The sequence below is a fragment of the Hemicordylus capensis genome, chromosome 4 (genome assembly GCF_027244095.1).
Source record: "Hemicordylus capensis ecotype Gifberg chromosome 4, rHemCap1.1.pri, whole genome shotgun sequence".
Taxonomy (NCBI): domain Eukaryota; kingdom Metazoa; phylum Chordata; class Lepidosauria; order Squamata; family Cordylidae; genus Hemicordylus; species Hemicordylus capensis.
The window spans coordinates 141,962,738-141,980,624 of record NC_069660.1 but is presented as its reverse complement, the minus strand read 5'-3'; the positions used below and the strand labels follow the sequence as shown (position 1 = coordinate 141,980,624).

At 43.8% G+C, this 17,887-nt stretch overlaps 1 long non-coding RNA gene across 3 annotated transcripts in view; it reads left to right on the top strand.

The window, feature by feature from the left end:
- LOC128324560 (uncharacterized) overlaps positions 1-17,887 on the top strand; it is a 91,805-nt gene that overhangs the window by 26,303 nt on the left and 47,615 nt on the right. For all 3 annotated transcript variants that reach the window (XR_008306936.1, XR_008306935.1, XR_008306934.1), the window contains exon 6: positions 3,771-3,966. This is a non-coding gene — a long non-coding RNA (uncharacterized LOC128324560). The remainder of the gene's footprint in view (positions 1-3,770; positions 3,967-17,887) is intronic.

The window sequence follows — 17,887 nt, the reverse complement described above, 5'->3', positions numbered from 1 at the left end:
GTTACAGCTTCAGTGCATTCTTTTAGGTTCAAAATAGGCATTTCTCTCAATTTTTGAATTCCACAGGCAGTGATTTGAAGAGCAGAAGCAAAGTATAGACAAAGCAACTCCTTTGCCTACCACTGCGCTTCTACTCAAAATCCCCCTGTGCCCCATAAGCTGGTTTTCGTACACACACGCCCCATTCATATGTTATGTTCAACACTCACTCACACAATGAGTGTACAGTATACACAGTCACAGATCTGTATGCCGGCACAGTTGTTCACACATTCTGTTGTACACAGGTACAGCTGTACACTTCATAAGAACAGCCCTGCTGGATCAGGCCCAAGGCCCATCTAGTCCAGCACCCTGTTTCGCACAGTAGCCCACCAGATGCTGCTGGAAGCCACAGGCAGGAGCTGAGGGCATGCCTATCTATAACATGTGTCTGAGGGACCTGTACTCGGCTTCCTTTTTAAAATGAATGAAGGTACAATTGTTCACACAAACAAATGTACCTGTGTACAGATATATGTACCCTCAAACAACATATCACCTGAATAGGGTTTCTATTTCACACATTTGTGTAATATGTACTTGGCTCTTGAGTAGCAATCAACAAGTCTCATTGATTTCAATGGGGCTTCCTCACAACAACTACCTTTTGCTGGATTGTTCTAGCTGTACATCAAATATGGTTTTATACGTACATCTGAAAAAAGTTAAATGTAGAATTAACAAACACATGTCCACACAAAACAATTGCATTATACATATACTCATGTGGGGGATACAAAACTGGCTATGAGCAGAACTACATGAAAATAGCCCAGTCTTATGTTCTTTTTCGCCCAACATTAGTCAATGATGTGGAAGAGAGAGTGGGGAAACACAAATCATGATACCAGAAGACAGGGGAAGTTGAACTAAGTATTTTGGAGGTGGAATTTGACATAGGGGTTGCTCTTTCAGCAGCATCTCTTTGTTCTTTATGACATGTAGGTTCACTCTCTGTCTCCCTATTCAACATATTATTGGGGGTGAACTCAGGTTTGCCACTACATAATGAGGCTGTTCTCATGAGCATCCAAGGGCAGGCTAAGGCAGCCAAGCCTGCTCTTGGCTGCTCGTGAGAAACAGCGGGAGGCAAGCAGCTGCCAGCACCGCCGCTGCGGCAAACCCGCCTGCGGAGCCCGCAGCTTAAATGGGGTAAAGAAAGCAAGGGCTCCCATAGGCCAGCCCCGGCTGCTTCCCAGCCAGCGCTGGGGGATACCCACAATGCACTGCACACTTGCATGGTGCATTATTGGAGTTCCAGAGGTGGGGAGGAACAGTGCATTCTAGCCCCCAACCGGAGATAGTGGAGGATTGTCTGGGAGCATGATCCGCACATTCAGCACCCTCCATGGATCGTCTGTGAGGAAGGTAAGGCAATGAAACCTTCCTCCCCACCTGCCCACCAAGCCCTTCTCACAGATCGTGAGAATGGGCTCAGTGTGTAAAATGGCCCAGGCTGTATCAGGGGAATGAAGAAGGATGGGTTATCAATGATCTGCTTATATGGCATCCTAAGAGAGGATAGAGACTGTCTTTTGTCCCCTTTTGCACTATCAAATGCTGAGATTGTTCTTGACTATGGCATCATGATGCTAGGCCCATCGAGCTCATCAAATCTAAGATGTTGCTTTTTGTGAGTACTAAATGATGCTTACATTCTGGGTGTATGATGTTTAAGTGCTTCACAGTATTCATCTGGAATGATTTCAGGTCTAGCGAGCTTTTTTCACATTAAGCAAAATGAAGTGCAATAATGTAAGTATTAGCTGTGGCCATAAAATTAAAACTACTCAGCTCCAATAAGAGGACTCGTGATGGTGTGTGATAATTCACTCTCTGGACCTCGTTAGGTTCATTTGGTCTTATGGATCTAAGAGCTCATTGCAGCTTGGCTAGACCCACAGTCAGCCAAGTGAAAACAAAACTGCATGAAAATGAAAGCTAGCTCATTATAATCTAATTTTTTAAAACAAAACATTAATAATGTTAACATATATTACGTTCAGGTTATTGCTGTGCTTCAGTGACTCCAATCAGGTAGTTCTTTTTTAGCTGCATTTTAAACTTCAGAATAGTCTTATTTGGTCCTTAAAATTCTCAGCAATACTTTCAATCATTTTTTTTTAAAAAAATCCTACTGTTTCATAGCTCTGGATTCTCCCTCCCCACTAAAAATGAACCATGTGCTAAGATGCTTTAGTCACAGATCACAAATCTTTTTTCAGTATTTAGTATTCACATTACTTAGGGCTACTCTCATTCAGCACACGTGTAGCTACTCCATACACAGATGAGTGTTTGAATCTAACCATGTGTGACACTAAATGCATCACTGGCCCTCATGTGCTACCAGGGGTGTAGCTAGGGGAGAGGGGGCCTATGTTTGCCCCTCTCACCAGCAGCCTCTCAGAGTGAGGGAGATAATGAAGAAATAGGGAGGCGTGGGGCTGGAGGGCCCTCAGGAGCTGGGGGGCCTGGGTTCTTTAAACCCATCCATTCAATTATAGGTACACCCCCTGTGTGCTACAATTTTCTTTGGCAAATAGCAAGCAGTGGCACTGATAGGAGCTTGCTTTCCTTGGCAAATAGAAACCATGGGGAGGAATCTGGGTTGGGCCTGTGGCAGGGGTAGGGTTAAATTTCATTGCTGCCTGCAGTCCTGACCTGTGTGAGGACTCAGTCTGACGGATGTTTCCTAAGAGGGAGAAAATGAAGGATGTCAGGGCCAGTGATGCATTTCATGAAATTTGTAGTTTGGACCTAACCAGCACCCACCCACCCCCATCAACATTTTCAAAGTCAGTTATTATAGCAGAGATTAATGCTACCTGATAGGTTTGTGTTGCTGTTTTTAGGCATGTGTTCCTAATATCCTATGTGTACACCTAAAAATATGTGCCCTGATCCAGCTGAGAGCAACATATATTAAGCCTGCTAATGTGTGCATATTACAGGCAGAAATCAATGGACATCCTTATTGAATGTGCACCCGATGAAGGATGCAGCCTATCTGAATTGCATTGTTTTGAGTGAGATTCACATTGCAAACTGCATTCAGTGTGAACCCCCATGCAACTAGTTATACCAGCACTAGCTCAAGCACTGTTATTTAGTCAAGTGACTCTGGGCCAGTCACTTCTCTCTCAGCCTAACCTACTTCACAGGGTTGTTGTGAAAGAGAAACTCAAGTATGTAGTACACTGCTCTGGGCTCCTTGGAGGAAGAGCGGGATATAAATGTAAAAATACATACATACATACACTGACACTACTTGAGGCGACGCCATACTGCTTGATGCCCACACCCCTGATGCCCCACCCTGCCTGACTCTAGAAGCTTGATGCTTTCGTAGTGTGCACAGTCAGGTTACCTACCATCACAGAGCCAGTAGGGGTGGCAGGGATCGGGGGCCACGTGGCCCCCGGAAGCTCCAGAATGCCCCATGTGAGTGTGCGGGGCATTCTGGGGAGACCACTGATACCGGGAGGCTTGTTTTTGCCTCCATGTCAGAGGTCTCCTAGTGAGTCGCCACGGCGCAGACCCACGCTGTGGCAACTCACAATCAAAGAAATGGGGTTGGCTGTCATGAGCTTGTCTGTCCAAGGCTTGGTCCAAGGTCACCATCGAAGAAGCCTTTAGCACAAGGGATCCTCCTGCGTCTGAAACAAAGCACAAGAGAAACAACTCACTATCAAGTATCAAGTTCACCCTGTCTCCCCCATACCTAGGTCGCTCACCAGATCCCAAGAATCCTGAACCCAAGGTCCACGACGTGTCCAAGGGAGGTCTTAAGCTGAGGTGAAGCAGTCCAATGTCTGGCTCAGGAATCAAGTCTCAAGTAGCAGGAATCAGGGTCTTAGCCCAGTTTTCCTCCATCGTGTGAATAGCCTCATAGTCTGGAAACTACAACTGGTCCAAAATGTGGTTAGTTCCTGCTGTCTTTTGAGTTTGCACTAAATAGCAAACTGGCTTTGTCTATGTGCAGTGTGCAAAATGACCCATCATTCAGGGAGCAGTATGATATAGCTGAGGGCATCCACTTGATTGTGAGCTATCACTATAACATGTAAGAGATTACTTTGTCCAGATCTGTGCACAGAGTAGTTCAGTCCACAGGAAGCCCAGGAGTGGTATAAGAGGGAGCGGAGGGGAGGGGAAGTGTTCAAATGCCATGGTTCAACTGCCATGTCATATTATGATACCAGAAATGTGATATTAACATATCCCACCTATTTGGCATTGGTATCCTTGATGCACACACACTTTGTAATGATCCCCTTGATGATCCATTTGCCAAATCAGCTCTTTATCAGTGAATTCCCCAGCAAAGCCTCATTGTCTTTGCACTGACTTAATGAAATTTCTGCAAGTCGTGCTGTGTGGGGGACTTTTTCTTCTTCTTCTCTAGCTTAATATTATTACTTGTGATTACAGCAATGTGAATAATTCACCAGAATCGTTTATTCAACAAATTGAATCTCTCTTTCTGTTTGTGCAGTGTCTGTAAACAGAGCTAAATTATTTGCAAATTTAATCACTGAATAATTCTTTGTCTGCAGATCTATAGACTGTCGTCTGGTTTGCAATTTAATATGCAACGAGCTTTTCTCCCTCCTTTTCAAATGAATATTCAAGAATGACTTTTAAAAATAACTTTTGATTAGGGATGTGCAAATACTCACAGTGAAATTTTGATAGTTTTTTCGAAACTCATTTGATTTCTCTCAAAAGTTTAGTTCCCCACCCCCACCAATTGACTTTAAGATTTACTTTAGGTAATATCACTGAATATGTGAACACAGACACATCCCAAGGAAACTTCACGTGAATTTCACTTTAGGTAAAGTAGTGGTTCAGTATTAGCATACTTTGACACTAAAAACAAGTTGAGAATCATCACAGCTAATATCAGCACAGATCAGACAGATAGTGGACTATGCACACACAAAAAGTGCCCTTGAGTGGTGAAAATATTGTTTAGCCTACTTTCCAGTGGGCTTATGAGATTATCCAGCATTCTGTGAATGTGTGTCTGTGTGTCCTCCCCATCAACATTGCGATGCCTCGACCAATATGAACCAAATTGGGTATAGTTGTACCCATAGGGACACCTCAACACATAGGGACACCTCAACAGTACAGTGTGTGATGATGTCACCCACCCCAATCCATGTAGGTGGATGCGTAAACTTTTGAGGCACAAGTTGGCTAACTTGTGAACCGCCTAACTGATTTGAACCAAATTTGCTACAGCTGTAGGGACATATAGGGGCCCAAATGGTATGGTGTGTGATGATGTCATCTACTCCAAGATGGAAGCCACATGAACATCTGAGGTGCTAGTGGGCTAATTTGTGGACTGTCTAACCAATGTAAACCAAATAAGGTACAGCTGCAGTGAACGACACACAGGAACACCTCAACAGCATAGTTTGTGATGATGTCATCCACACCAATTCAAGATGGTGGATGCATAAACTTTTGAGGCATATGTGGGCTAACTTGTGAAATGCTTAACTGATTGGAACCAAAATTGCTGCAGCTGTAGGAACACATAGGGACACCTCAATGGCGTAGTTTGTGATGATGTTATCCACCCCAATTATTTATTATTATTGTTGTTCTTGTTGTTCTTGTTGTCATTGTTATTATTATTTTATTAATTTGATTTCTATACCACCCTTCCAAAAATGGTGCAGGACAGTTTACACAGAGAAATAATAAATAAATAAAATAAGATGGATCTCTATCCCTAAAGGGCTCACAATCTAAAAAGAAACATAAGATAGACACCAGCAACAGTCACTGGAGGTACTGTGCTGGAGGTAGATAGGGCCAATTCAAGATAGCAGACACATAATAAACCTTTGAGGTGCAAGTGGGCTAACTTGTGAACTGGTTAACTGATTTTAACCAAATTTGTTACAGTTGTAGGGACACATAGGGACACCTCAACGGTATCGATTGCGATGATGTCATCCAACCCAAATCAAGTTGGCAGATACAGAAACTTTTGAGATGCAAGAGATCATACTTGTGGACTTCAATTTGAACCAAATTTAGTCCAGTTGTAGAGAGTGAAAGGAAAGTAGGCTGATTAGTTCTTATTAGAACAACTTGTTCGTTTATTTATTTTTGTACTGCTTTTCAGGTGAACCTCCTATAGCTGTTTACATAAAAACATTACATCCACAATTGGCAATAAAATAAAACCCAAGGAGGACAGAAGAGAGATTTAAATGGCAGATAAAGCCATCAGTTAAAGCTGTGCACTCAAAAGCTTGAGTGAATAAAACCAAAGAAGTCTTCATATAGTGCTGAAAGGATTACCATTGTCACAAAGAAAGCCTGCCTGGGTTGGAAGGTAGAAAAGAAAAGGCCCCGTCCTGGGTTACTCCCTGCCTCCCCTCAGACGACAGGGAAGGGCCTCTAGTATGAAATATGGAGCACACTGTGTAGACACTCTTACTAAACAAAATTCTAATGGTGCCCTCAGCAAAACTGAGGTGGAGGGCTGATGGTATGAGGAGGAGGAAAGGCCGTTCATATCCGAGTAGACAGAGGGATCAGACAGTGTCCAGTAGATTAGGTGTAAAGAATGGTTGAGCAGCAGCTGGCAGTGCTCACTGCCAAGCATGATATTGGGGAAAATAGTTTAAAATTTCCATCACTTTGTGGCTCCTTTTTGGCCCTAGCAAGTGTGACACCTTCCACATGAACCATGGTACAAGTGTCTGACTTAGCAGGTCCCCTGCTAAATGGGTAAGGGGCACCTTTTAAAGTACGTTTCTATTTAGCAACAGTCCCGATTCAATCCAGCACGATCTCTTTCCTTTGACTGTTACTCAAATCTCCCGTTCTTTTTAAATTGCCAGTCATTTTGGGACAGGCAATATTTTCTTATTCATTTCCCTCATTTTATCATTCCTTTTGCTATGTAAAATGCTTTGTGAACGTTTTTTGGGGGGTTAAAGCAGTATATAAACATTTCTTAATAATTACCTCCCCTCACAGGAGCATTTGTTTAATTTCTCATGGCATAACAGCGCTTCTCTCATTAGTGGGTCCCAGCACACAGTTTGGGAGCCATTATGATATATCAAGTCATGTTATGCTTAAATGTGTGGTTTATTGTGGTTAAGATATCTACACTTCTTAAAGAAATAGTATATATTATGATTCTCCATTAATTCTGTATTGAGAATAAGACTCTGTACACCATGGACAACAATGATTCTGTCATGCCACCAATTCTCTTAAAACCCATTAGCTCTCTCCTGCCCGACTTTCCATAAACTAATGATCTAAGGAATCCTATTCTTTACATTTACCTGGCTCCCAATCAATAGCAGAAGAATAAAGATTTCCCCCCACCCCATACATTATTCATTTACTATGGGGAAAGCCAAGGGTAAAATAAATTGATGTTTCATTGTCTGGGTGATGAAGTGGAATAAGTAGAGTTCCTGTTTGGTGATCAGCAAGGGCAAAGCTTAAGCCCATGTGGTTAACCAATAATCCATTACACAAACCAGGTGCACTTTAGACAATTCAAAAAGTCCCTAAGGGTATAGTAAATGTCATCCAGTACAATGTTTGGTCTCTAATTGCGTTGTTGGTGACATTTGTGGTCTCAGAGCTGCTAAAGGAGCCGTTTTTCTTCTTCTATAGTTTTAAATTACACCAGCAAAATCAATAGAGCAGGATTCTTCTTTGCAACAGTTAGTTTAAGCCTTTCTATTATTTATTATTGAATAACCTGTTACAGGTACAATTTTAAGGAAACAGTTGATGTCAAACTGATATTCACATAAAGATTGCTTGCCCAATGGCTAATTACATCATCCAAAGTGTTTCTGTACACTCAGGGCTATAAGCATTTAGTTTCCATTTCTTATGAATAGTACGCACATGCCCCTTCATTAATGGGCCTCATTAACTGCATTTTCCAAGGTCCTGAAAAGGAAGATTGAGTCTTCTGAAAAACACTTTGCCCAGCCTTCTCATTCCTATGGGAATTGCTGCAAGGAAAATATGAAGACTACTTGGAAATTCAGTCAGTCCAGAATACTGCTGTGATATCTGAATAGGTCAGCTGAATGCAGGTTTAATATTGCATCAGTTCTTGAAACAACTTCATTGGCTACCAGTCTGTTTCTGAGCACAATTCAAAATGCTGGCTGTAACCTTTAAAGCTCCATACAGTTTGGGACCTGGATAACTTAAGGACCATCTTTGCTCACAGAAACCTGCCTGAGTATTGAGATCAGCTCCTGAGGCACTTCTCCAGGTGCCCTGCCTTCTGAGGTGAGGCAGATGGAAATAGGGAAAGGGGCAAACCTTCTGCAATTCTTTCCTCAGCAAGGCATCCTTGGCACAAAGTCCTTGAGCCCTTTCTCACGAGCAGAGAAAGGGATCCGACAGGGTGAGGGGAGGAAGCCTCAACAAGCATCTCTCCTTCACAGATGATCACGTCCTTACCTCTGGGTGGGCAGATTGCCTGCCCAGATGATCACTGGCTGCTGCACCAGAACTCTAATAATGTACCGTGTAAGTGTGCAGGGCATTATGGGGATCCCCCCTCCCCGAGTCTACTAGCCACGGTTGCTTGCAGCTGTGGCTGACAGACAATTAAAAAAATGAGGTTAGGAAAGTGCTCACTCAACAAACCTTGTTTTGGAGGGAGGCTCCACAAGTGGATTTGCCAGTGCAGTACCACACATGCAAAACTGGGCTGGGCTCCCTTAGCCCAGTTTTGTAAACATGTGTGAACAGCCTCCTTCTATTCTTTCACAACCAGGAAAAGATCTTTTTATTTACCTAGGCCTTTAATTCCTTCATCAGCTTTCAGTGGTAAATTGCAACAGCTTTTAGTTTTTTGCCATTTTTAGTGCTATATTGCAGTGTGATGTGTGTGTGTTTTGTTTTAAATGCTGTTCAGTTATTTTGAAGTATTAAGCCACCTTAAGAGCTCCAATTGAGTTGGACAGGATATTAAATATAAATAAATGGTTCAATCAATCAATCAATCAATCAAGCTTTATTACGGTCAGATACCAGCATAAAATTACCCATTAAATGAAGGTAATACTGGAGAAAGGTTACATGTTAACAGAGGTGATTGCAAATATGATGATAGCTATTATAAAAAGGCTAAAATTTAAAATAATTTACAATTTTTGTAAAAGGAGACAAGCTACTAAAAGACTATAACTGTTAAAAATACTTTTCCATAATAAAATGCACAGAAAAGGTAGAAGGGGAATTTAAATAGTGGTAGTAATACTATAGTAATATAGCTGGAAATGATTTCATATGTGGTAAAATGCTAGAATTAAAATTAGAAATGGTTAAAACTATAATGGTTACCATAAGTTGGACTATTACTAAAAATGGTAGAGTTACACGGAATTACACTGAATGATAAAATACACTAAAATACACTAAGTGCTGAAGTTACACTGCATTAATCTAATAAAACATTATGTATTGCCATGGCACAATTAATAAGGTATGAGGAATATGGAGGCAAGTGTTGACAGGACTTAAATTAGGGGATCCCATCAGCTATCATCTTTCGCCGGATGCCAATCGCAGCCGCATAGAACTTGGCAACAATCTTTGTGGTGGTGGGGGTTGAGTCAGATAGCAGCAGTTGAGTATAGAAGTGGTTCGTACGTCCTGGAAGCTTGTTCAACAGTGGAGACATAAGGGCGGCATGAATGTCTCTGTAGAACAAGCAGTATAAAAGGACATGCTCAGTGGTTTCAATTTGCTCTGAGCCACAGGGGCATAATCGCTCTGCGTACGGGATCTTTCTGTTTCATTCCTTTATTACTGCTGAGGGAAGACCATGGCAGCGGGCCAGAGTGAATGCCCTTCTGTGGTTTGGGGCCTCCAGTTGAGAAGGGTATGCTGCCGGAGAGGCTATATATCTAAGCTCCTCACTTATACAAAACTTTGGGACACTGCTGAGATCCGCTTGACGCTCAGTGTCTGTGATGCGCTGCTTGATTATAGCTTTTGCCTGATCATATCCCATGTTGATCAGGGACAGGGGGGTGAGGCCCAGGGTAGCTAATTTCATCTCAATTGCCTGAGCCCATATAGAATGGTAATCATCATGAAGGCTTAGAGGGGCAAGACCAATTGGACTGAGGGATAGTTTAAGCCAATAGGAGAGAGTGGCCACCCATACCCTAGCCTCAATCTTGATCAGGCCTGTCTCCAGGCGCAATGTAGCATTGGAAACACATCTTGGTACACGTAGCGCTGCCCTGAGGAACTTGGATTGTACCCGTTCCAAAGTCACGATATTGGGAAAAGGACCCAACTGAGCGCCATAGAGTAGTTGGGCTAGTGACTTGGCTTGGAACAATTCAAGAGCTGCAGGGACATAGTGGCCTCCTCTTGTGCACATAAATTGAAGAATAGCAGAGAAGCTTCTCTGAGCATTTAAGGCCACATGATCTCCGTGGGCTTTTCTGGAGCCATTTGAATGAAAGACTATGTCCAGGTATTTAAAATGGGTCATTTGTTCAATTTTATGTCCCTCGGTCTTCCAGGAACGGATCTTGGGCCTCCTAGCAAAGGCCATTATTTTAGTTTTGTTGTAATTGATTTCCAGACTGTCTTCCTTGCAGTGCAGTGTCAGAGCTCTCAACGCTCTTCTAAGACCAATGGGAGTTCTTGAGAGGATGAGCGCGTCATCTGCGTATAGTAGGGTGGCTAGGTGTCTCCTGGCGAGCTTAGGAGGATGGAAGTCAATGTTGCTGAGCTGGTCCACCATTGAGTTGATGTAAAAGTTAAATAGGAGTGGGGCCAGAATGAAACCTTGCTTGACGCACTTCTGCATTAGGATAGCACTTGTAAGATGACCTTGTGGGCTACACCTCACCTTGAGTGAGGTGTTAAGATGCAGGGTTCAAATGAGATGCAGCAGGCGCTGATCAATAGTGGAAGCCTCCAGCTTCTCCCACAGTTTTACACATGAGATGGAGTCAAAAGCTGCCTTTAGGTTGATGAAGGGAGCATAAAGGGAGGTCGTCCTACAGGAGGAATAGTTTCTGATGAGGTGCTGTAGGACTATACATTGATCAATTGTGGAGCACTCCTCTCTGAATCCTGCTTGTTCCTCAGCAAGAAGCTTTTCCTGCTCCAGCCAGTCCCTGAGTTTCCCATGTAGGTGTCTTGCATAAAGTTTACTGATGGTATTAAGTAGACTGATAGGTCTACAGTTGCCCGGGTCATCTTTCTTCCCCCTTTTAAAGATGGGGACAATAATTGCTACCCCCCAGTCCTTGGGGATTTGGCCACTCACATCGATGAAGGTAAAGAGCGATGCCAAGATTGGGGCCCACCAGTCCAGATTGTTTTTGATAGCCTCCGGGGGAATAAGGTCCTCACCTGGAGCCTTTCTTGGTTTCAGTTGGGCAACAAGGCTGTGGATCTCCGAGATGGATACCGGAGCCCATGCTGGAGTGTCCTCTATGGCACTAGGAGGGTCTCTGCCAGCAGCAGTGGGATCTTTATATAGATCATAAAAGTGTTTCTCCCAGGTTCCCGGATGAATGTGGCAGTCCAGGTGGCTTGGACCATAGCTGGAAGAGGATTTTGCGAGACACCAAAACATGGCCAAGTCCTTGGATCTAGAGGCCTGGATTAGTCTTGTCCAGGCCTCTTTCATGGCCTCTTTTTTCTTGCGGACCAGCAGGAGTTTATATTGCTTTTTCTGCTGAAGTAGATCCTGAGCTGCCCTCAAACCAGGGGTATGTTTGTAGATTTGATCGGTGTTGGCGAGGGCTTTTTTGGTGTTAACGCAATCCTTGTCAAACCACTGCTTGGAGGGCGGTTGGTGCAGAGCACGTGGAGCACGGGAGAGAAGCTGCTGTAGTTCCCGAGCAAGTGCTTTGTATGATTCCAAAGACATAGAGGTAGGATCATTATTTAGCAGTGATGAGTGGATTAACTGCAAATGATCAGAGGCAAGTAGCTCGTGCAGCTCTTGATCTAGCTGTGGTGACCAATTGGTACGGCAGTGTACTCCCTCCACTGCAGATATAGTGGGTCCGTAGTTGTTCTCAATGTGAGACTGATAGATAAATGGTTTTAGGAGTAGCATGATAGGAAGATTGTCACTATCAAATTTAGGAATAACCTCCAATCCCTCCACTAGCAGTAGCAGGCTCCCTGATGTAATGAAGTAGTCGATCAGACTCATTCTGGTGCCGGCGAGAAAGGTGAATTCAGCCGGGTGGTCACTTCAAATGAGCCATTCAAGATAGAAAGGTCAAGTCTTGTGGCCTGTTGGCTCAAGCGGAGACCCGTGTAGTTTGACTTTTGATCCTTAGAGAGGCGGCTAAGAGGGAGTCCATCAGCTCTAGGGCTGGGTGGATAGGCCCTTTGTTGGGAGTATAAGGTAGAGTCATCCGGACCCATCCTAGCATTGAAGTCACCACCCAGCACCACATAGGCGTTGGGGTTGGAGTGGATGAGATCTGCGACATAGTTTTCTAGCTCAGTCCACAATGTTCTGCTGACACATATTTTTCTGCGTTGGGGCGGGAGATAAATGTTAACTATCAACAATTCACATCGAGTGAATTGGACTAGGATGGCCATTGCATATTTTTTGACTGGTGGGAGCAGTCTGGAGGTTGCATGAAGGGCAGTAGCAATGAATACACCCAGACCTCCTTTTTCATCTGCCACGACCTGCCCCAGGTAAGGCTTCGATGGTATGTGAGTGGAAGCCATTGAGCAGTAGCTCCCCAGTAGTCCAAGTTTCTTGTATCAGTATGATATCGTGAGAGGCTAAATAGTCAGTGATGGAGGGGTCCGAAATGGATGCGTGCAAGCCATTTACATTCCATGTTAGGACTGCAATTTTACGCTGGTCTGCTGAATATCATTGGGCATTTGGTGTTGGACTATCAGCAACTTGGGTGCCTGGTGTCTCTTGCAGCCTATCGGCCAGGTGATCTGGATCCAGCCCAGGCAGACTGGAGGGAGAGGCCACCTTGTTCTCCACCTCTGATGGGATGGCTTGATTGTCTTGCTCACCATTGTCTGGGGTGGTACCGGGCCTTTCATCCCATGTGCTGATGTCTTCTTCAGCATCTGGGGAGGACTGAGGGCCTGGGTCTTGAGAGGCATCTGTAGTGACTTCCACGTTGTCTGGATGAGCCTCAGTGGCCGGGGGTAAATCAGTTCCCTGTTCCACTTCTGTGGGAGGCGCTTCTCCTATGAAGGGTTGTTGTGTTGTCTCTGGATATTGGGTTACCACTGGGGGGGGGACTCCCCTTCCCTCTCCTGGGTTTCCTCCATCCCCATTGTAATTTCCACAGCATCCGTAGCAGGGGAGGGCTCTGCAATGCTACGAGAGCTACGAGGTGCTACGAGGTGTAAGCAGGCTGTCTAGGACAAGAAGGGCAGTGACACTGTCAAAGTGTGGGTCTGTAGACAACATCAATTCATCCTTTTAGCGGCCTCTGCATTTGCTGTGCTAGGCTGTGTGTTAGGAGGGGGGAGCGCAGGTGGATTGATCACAGTCACTCTCCACCCCTAAGTCGATGGCGAAATCAGCTGGATTAACCCTTAGGAGTGTTTTGATTGGAGATCTTAACTGGGTTTCCATAGGGTCAGTGATATCTAGATCAGCATCTGTGTCTGAAGCTGTTCTGAGATGACCATCATCATCATGTCTATCTGGATACAGTCTTTGGAGGAGGGCAGCCAGTTTAGTTTTAAGTTGCATCAGGTCATCTTGCTTGCATGTTTGGCAGTTAGCCAATTCAGCAGGGAGAGTTGGCATCATCTTATCAGAAGTAGCAAGCTGGGTATGTGGCCTTGGTGTTGTAATTGAGGAGGTGGTGCCATAATCCTTGCGTTTGATTGTACTGGAGCCGTTGAATAAGTCTCTAGTGCCAAAATCTTTGAATACACACTGGGGAGTAATCTTATAAGTTCTCAAAAGGTGTTTAATATGAAGTAACTGGGTAGGCACTCTGGATGTTTTAAACTCTAAAAGTAGTCTTTTGTGATCCAGCTGAGATGGCAGAAAATAGAAGTGTTCGATCTCTGAAGAAGAAACTTGGAAGTTTAAAATTTGGGAAAGTGAGGTAAGAATCCTTTTTCTAGTAGCCCATAGAAAGGCATCGCATCTAGGATAACAAATTAGGATTTGTTTATGTTGAAGGACTTTTTGCACCCGATAAGGAGTTTCAGTTGCCGAGGAGGAGGAGGGGAGGGCTGTGATGACGTCCTCAGAGTTGTTAACCCCTTGCTGGGACTTGGCTGTGAGTTGGGCGAAAGCCTGGATTAGAGTCTCTATTTGCCCCCAAATTTGGTTTAGACGCCCTAGAACCAGGATAAGAGATTCGGCAGCAATCAGACAGACATCACTCAGCTGTTGGGTGATGGCATCTGGCTGGGGACAAGTTGCTTGGTCAGCATTAGTGCTGTGTGGGTTCTGTCTTGGAAGGGTTCCCTTCCCCCTTCTTCTCTGCTTTGATTTGGGAGTGGGAGGGTTGCTATTAACCTCCTGGGGAGCTGGTCTGTCAGAGGGGTCATGGTCAGGGCTGCAAATCTGTTTGAGGTACTTACAGCAAATGAAATACTCGGCGCTGCCTCGGCTGGTGGAAGGAAATTTTCGATTCTCAGCTGTTTAGTCTTCCTCTCCTTCCCTGCTCCCTCTTCAGGGGGGGACTTGCTGGTGGGAATATTTCGCAGTCTTTTCTTCCCTGTGGATGGTGTCAGCCCCTTATTTTGCATGCCTGGGATGGAGAAATGTCCAGGCTCGGGCAGGAGCTGGGAAGATAGGCTGTTAGTTCATCGCCATCTTGTCCCGCCCCCAATAAATGGTTCAGTGAGTGTCGCAGGTAGTTCTTCCATACCATTTGTGATACGAAAAATCATCAAGGGCATAATCTGTTGGAAAGTTTATTCCCACAAGTCCCTTTAACAAAAAAACACACAGGAGAAATCTTGAACACCTTTTGCATCAAAAGAGCTTGCATGGGAGAACTTGCAGGTGGAATGAGCATTTTTAAAAATACAATTTGTGAATGATTTTGCTCCCCGAAATTTTGTAAACCAGTGAAGCTTTTCGTTTATGTCTCTCTTTTTAAAGGATTTTGTTGAGGGGGAAGTATTCATTCAGCATTTTTTAAAAAAAGAAAGCAGTGACTGGCAGCAAGGTTACTCCACTCTACAGCAATTCCTGCCAAGAAGATAATAAAGCTAGTCTTTGTAGGACCCATTCTACTCCAGCCAAAGTGTAGCAAGGAGTGAAAACTCATCACATTCCAAGACTACTAGGGTTGCCACTAACATTCCAGTGGCAGTGAAATTCAGAGTAAACCTAGGGCTTCTTTCTCAACTGAAGCATTTGAGACACGTCAAGCAAAGCCAAAAAGGGTTTTCATCAAACTAGTGAAATTGTGGTTTCTCACATTCCCAGGCCTAACATATATTTATTTTGCTAGTGTTTTTGTTTGTTGCAAAACATTAGATTTGAGATGGCAATTATCTGCCAAGATACTTTTCATATTTCTCCCCCCAACAATACTACAATGATAACCTCAATGATAGGATATTAGATGAAGTGCTTGAACTCATATGGCAATTTACCTCTGAATGCATGATAATAGGGGTTACAAATGAAATCAGGAATGATATTATTTGTCCAAAAAGTGGCTTTGATGGCATAATTTGTTTGAGATGAAACTGCTTTGATGAAAAGTATTACACAGTAAATTAAACAGCTATCCGCATGACTCATATTAAGGACAACTACAATACATTGGGTATTGCATGTGAATACAAAGACTCAACAGGTGTGAGTCAGTAACACTGCTGATAAATAGTCTACTTGTGGTGCAATAATGAGGATTTAATCCTTACAAAGACTTCACCTTGATCTTATGCATTACTAGTACTATTGAACTTTCTCCCTGCCCAAGTACACATGGTAGTGGATTTGTGTTTGTGTATTCATTTGATCCACTGGTTCCAAGGAATTTGCCAGATGGTTTTAAATCCAAATTTTAACCAATATTGATCTCCATGTTTGAATAACCTGCAGCTTTTTGCTCTATGTCCATTCTGCTTGTGACCCGCTGTGATCTGGATTATACAGGTTAATATGGTGTGGGTGAAGCTGATACTCCCTGGTAGCAAGGAATGGATTGTTGGGGATCTGTTGAGGTCCATAGCAAAGGACCCACTGCTGACCCTTGTGAGCTCTCCAATCTTCTTGCTCCTTCTCCTTGATGATTTTTCCTGTTCACCTGCCTGTCTGAGTGAGCAAGAATGAGCAGCAACCTCCACTTGCATTGCATTCTCTCTGTGGTCAGGGGTGTAGTTTAGGACCAGAGAAAGATGGAAAGCAATGAGGATGAGGTGGGCCCACCCAAGAAGAGGGACTACAGAGGCCATCTTGCCCAATATCTCTCCAATGCCTGGATCCAACATTGCTAACATTTCATAACTTTCAATGTGCCCTGAACATGTAAGAGAAAAACTTACCTTTTTGAGAACATGTGCATATTCAACCACTAATGAATCTCTCCTTCAAAAGTATTTAATACTTTATTCTGTACGAGCTGGCCCGGGCGCAGCACTTCTGCACCTCTAGTTCTCTCCCATCCCTCTCAGCTCTCCCTGTTCTCAGCCCTCCATGGCCACCACCACTTTCTCTCCCCCCATTGCTGTTTTCTCCCCTGCTGCCACCTCCATCTCCCCCCCCACCGCCGCCGCCACTTTTTCTCCCCCCCACTGCTGCTGTTTTCTCCCCTACCCCGCCACTGCAATTGTTTTCTTTTTTCCACCACCTGCATGCCTTTCTGCCACCAATTTCCTCTGTCCCTCCCAGCAGCTCACTCACAAACTCTTATGAGAACTGCCACACATAGGATTAGTGACAGGTACATCTTAGAGAATTATATAGAGAGAAGAAGATGGGATATAGAATTTTGTAATGGGCATAGATCACAAGAGGGATACCAACAAGATGTTACCAGTCCAAATGCAGCTCACATTGTTGGATCTTTGTTAACTTCTTGGCTTTACAGGTCCAGGCAAGCAGCAAAAACAGGGTGTTTATGGTGTGTTGCTATACATTGTAAATAGTCTGTGACCTCAGTGGGACACAAACCTCATCAGTGAAAATATTAGTTTAAGCAGTTGGTTGGTGGTTTTGTCCAATGACTAAGTGCTACTGATTTAGAATAGGACAGATACTTCTTTTTTTAAACTGGTCCTCCCCTGTTATGGAAATTGGTGAGGTTTAGTGCTCCTGGATGGTGCAGCCACATGCTTTGTTTGAGATCACCATCATAAATTATATCATGGCCAAGTGTGATAGGGAATGATAGATCAATCATGGTTTCTGATGTTCTGTCATGGAATAATTGGTTAATGCATTTCACATATTTCAACCTATCAAGTGATATGAGTAATTGCACGTGAATAATGTAATGTAAGTTTGCCCTAAAAGGTGGATGGACTTGATTATAACAGCAATGGATGCACCACTGAGAGACTTTAAAGGCCAAGTTGCAAACAGATAATCCTGGAGAGAATCTTTCTATGTGGTTCCTAAGAGTTGACACTGACTTGACAGCACTTAATCAAACAATCAATCAATCATGACCATAATAAAGATTGATTGGTTGATTGATTGATCAGATAAACCAGATTGGGACAGAGTAGAAAAAGGGGTAGAGCAGATAGAAACACATGACAGCTGTTCAAAAAGGTCAAGTGGCTGTAAGGGAGATAGTACACACCAATGCCAGATAAGAGACAACGCATATGTGCTTATATGCCAGTGCCAGAAGCCTCC